Source organism: Hemitrygon akajei, chromosome 1 (genome assembly GCF_048418815.1).
Source record: "Hemitrygon akajei chromosome 1, sHemAka1.3, whole genome shotgun sequence".
Classification (NCBI taxonomy): domain Eukaryota; kingdom Metazoa; phylum Chordata; class Chondrichthyes; order Myliobatiformes; family Dasyatidae; genus Hemitrygon; species Hemitrygon akajei.
Genome location: NC_133124.1, coordinates 213,760,183 through 213,764,277, shown reverse-complemented (window position 1 = coordinate 213,764,277; position 4,095 = coordinate 213,760,183).

The window sequence follows — 4,095 nt, the reverse complement described above, 5'->3', positions numbered from 1 at the left end:
TTACACTAGCCTTCCTCTCAGCTTGAACTGGTTTGGCCATTCTCCTCTAACCTCTCTCATTAACGAGGCATTTTCACCCACTTAAATGGCACTTACTGAATATTTTTTATTCTTTGCGCCATCCTGAGAAGTCGAGAGATTGTTGCACGGTCTGAGATACTTAAACCACCCCGTCTGGTACCAACATTCATTCCACGGTCAGTCACTTAGATCACATTTCTTCCTCTTCCTGATATTTGGTTTGAACAACACCTGAACCTCTTGACCATGTCTGCATGCTTTTATGCATTGAGTTGCTGTCACATGATTGGCTCATTAGATACTTGCATAAATGAGTAGATGTACCAAATGAAATGGCCACTGATGATAAAAGAGCATTGATAAATCCTATACAAATACACTGAACCAAACTAACCTGCTTAATTGATCCCTTCAAACCTTGATTCTCCTCTTTTACAAAGAAGACTTTCTTTCAAAGCCTACCATAAGCACAAAAAAAAGACATGATTTTAAAGCTAAACTACTTTGATATGAAAGATTTCTGAACAAATTTGGGCAAAACTGAGAAACAAGAGATTCTGCAAGTGCTGGAAATCTTGAATCAGACCTCGGTGTACATCGGACACTAACATCAAAACAGAGAGCTATTGCTCTCCCCTCTCCTGTGGCAGAAGTGATACCTCTCTCTTCCCCCTTGTTAGTGAGTGAGAGAGCCTGTGGGTTTAAAATGATCAATCAATCACATTAGCAGGCTTGTAATTTTGGACAAAGTATTATTAGCTTAAAACAGAGGATAAATTTCATTTTTGTTTTGTGTCACTCAATATAGGCACTGCATGTAGACAGGTGTCATGAAACCATCAGCCAGGATTCACAGAAGCAAGTGTACAACACATCTAGAAATGGTAATCAGTCTTACACAAATTAAATGCAGTAACAGAATATTGTTACTGAGGAGAATTTGAAAACCTCTTCCCCAATATGTTGCTCAAATCATGTGAACTGCTAAATTTCATTCACCGTTTAATATGCTTAATAGCATCTTCTAAGCTCAGATCACTGCTTTGCTTCAGAGCCTAGGGTATCAAGATGTTTTTGTTGGGTTACTGGCAGTCTGGAAATTGAGGCCTGTTGACTGGAGCCCCGGGTCTGCAAATCTCTGTGGCTCAGCTGGAGTAGTCGAAGGCCCAATATCTGCATGTCCAAGTCCAAATCAGAGGTTGAAGATGAGACTCTCGGGGTTAAAGAACTGTGTACGTGCATAGATGGGATGGAGGAGCGGAGCTTATTTTGCTGTTGCTGTTTTGTTGCTTGCTATGTTGTGTTATTTTACTGAGCATTGTGGGCACTGGAATGTGTGGCAACTATTGTGGGTTGGCTCCAGCACGCCCTCGAGTGTGCTGATTGTTAACACAATTCATGCATTTCACTGCATGCTTCCATACACACGATAAATAAACTTGAATCTTACACAAAAGTATGTTCCGAACTCGAGCTCTTATCATTAGCAGTTGTTGGTGGGTGGACTCTTGCCAGATTGCTGAATGTTTATCAGGAGAACAAGTAATTTATGCGAAGGTCAAGAAACCAAAAGTTGTCAAAACAGTTTTCTACATGCATACATAACTAGAACTGGTAAGGGTTCATCCTCAGTTCTCTCCACTCCAAAAAACCAAGGTCATTTCTAATTCAGCCAGAAGAGACCAACCCAAAGAAACAGAGACAGGTCTATCTGCACAGAGGCCAAACTCTGAATCAATGTTGACACGTTCACTGAATACAGTATGCAAAAGAAATGGCCTGCCTTACATTATCTATACAAAATCCTGTGTCAAACTCTTCCCTTTCAATAGAGGCAGAGTTTCACCTGTACCTTTTCCTAGTTTATTGTAGACCTGGTCTTTTATCAAACTCTTCCCTTTCAATTGAAGCAGAGGTTCATCTGTACCTTTTCCAACCCATTAGGAACTAATACAGTTTTATAGTATGACAGTAGCACTGGCAGTGTTTTGATTTGTTCTATAATTTAAATATACAATTTGCTACTCAATTAAATGGTAACTTCTCTTTTTTATATCTTTTTAATTAGTTTCCATGAAACTTCAGCTAATTGGAGCAGCCGCTTAATTGGGCCAAAATGAAGTGGACCCAATATGTCCCAATTAACCAGATTCACTGTATTAAGAAAAGTTCAAGTACAACATGGACATAAAGTTTGATTTTGAAGTTTGGGTATCATGCTAAACTTGACAACATTGTCAGAACATTGCTGTTGGCAGTTCCTTTCAGAGCTCAACTGTAGAAACAAAAGCTAATTATTTCTATACTTACGCTGATAAACACAAGAGTGAAACTTACTGACAGATGTGGAGGGCCAAAACCGCCACATTTGCTATGCTGCTAGTTTCCAATTTTACTGACATTTCCTAATATTATAGTGGAAAATAGCTCATTGATCCCACATCACTTTAGACTGGCATCTGAACTGAAAGCATGTTGATGTCAATGGGAATTTGTGGACAAAGATTTAAGAATCAACAGTGGAAGTAAGCTATGTTCTGCTTATTAAAAAAAACTTGTTAAATTTTTGTTATAAAAATTAATTTAAAAACCACCTATAAACAGCCATTTACTTTAAAGTAAAATTGAAGTACCTCCAAATATCAGAAATATTAAAAAATATTGAAAATTAATTGGAGATTTTATATTGAAAACTTCCATCAACATTTTGCTCAGGGCTCAGTGGTTTTTCAGGGACTGGCCTTTGTTAGGGCACTATTAAGTCATTAACCTCTTTGAAATTGGCCAAACATTTGGTGCACGAATAGGACGGTGTCCTTTTTACAACATTCAATAGCCATGAAACAAGAACAGTTCTTATACTGACAAAGCTCACAATACCCCTCAGTTATACACTGGAGTTAACCTGGACTGGATCTTAATCTGAAGGAAGTCCCCAAACAAAACTGGATAACACACACACAGTAGAGTCTTCTGGCCATAAATGCATCACATGACCTGCCTTTTTTAAATGACAAATGCAACAGTAGAATATTTCAACCCTCATCTGCTGGATCATTCAATAAGGCCACAACTAAGCTTTTCAATAGAGTAGTCTCCTTGCATTAACCATGTAATCTTTGACTCCATCATCTAAAACTACTGTCTTGAATATACTCAACACTGAAATCAATGGACAGCCAAAGAAGAATACTCAACACCTGAAACCTAAAGTAGAGAATTGCCAAGATTCACCATCTTCCAGGTCCTAGGTGGAGACTTTATATTTCATTGAAGAATTGGCCCTTTATTTTTAAGTCTGTGATCCCTGGTTTGACACTGTAGGAAGGGGACACATCTCCTCTACATCTAATCTATCAAGCACTGTAAGAACTTCTACATCTATGTGAGTTCATCTCTCATTCTTCTAAGCTCCAGATGAGACAGACCCCACTTCCTTAATCTCTCCTCATATGACAAACTCTTCATCTTGGTATTCAATTTGGTGCACTTTTGCTGCTTTCCCTCCATCATATACAATATATCTTTATTTTTATTAGGCTGTACATAGTATTCTAGATGCTGACTCAACATAGCACTTTACAATGCGAAGACAGTTCTTATTCTTATACTCAAATCCTCTTTCAATATAACCAACATACCATTAGTCTCCCCGGATGCTTGCCATAATGATCTATCCAGATGTCCTTTTATACAGCAATACTTTTCAGTGTCTCACAGCAAGGATCTTAACTGATTTCCCCATGAATCAAGGCAGTAACAGATCAACAAAATACAGAAACTGGGATAACTTAGCTTTACTGGACTTGGCAATGCTACAATCACCAGGGAAGCTGAAGTAAATGTTAATCAGATTTACCAGCTGCTCCGAGGTAATTTTTGTGAAAATATGATTTTATGCTGATGAGTTACATCAAATCATCCTCTAAAGTTCCAAGTTATTTCAAATTAGTCTTATAAAAATACTGGATTCTGGATTAATTCAGAAATTTGTTTCAGTGGTTCACTTAAGGCATATCTAAGGAAACCAACTCTTAATATCCATTCAAATTCCTTTTCAAATTTCAACACATG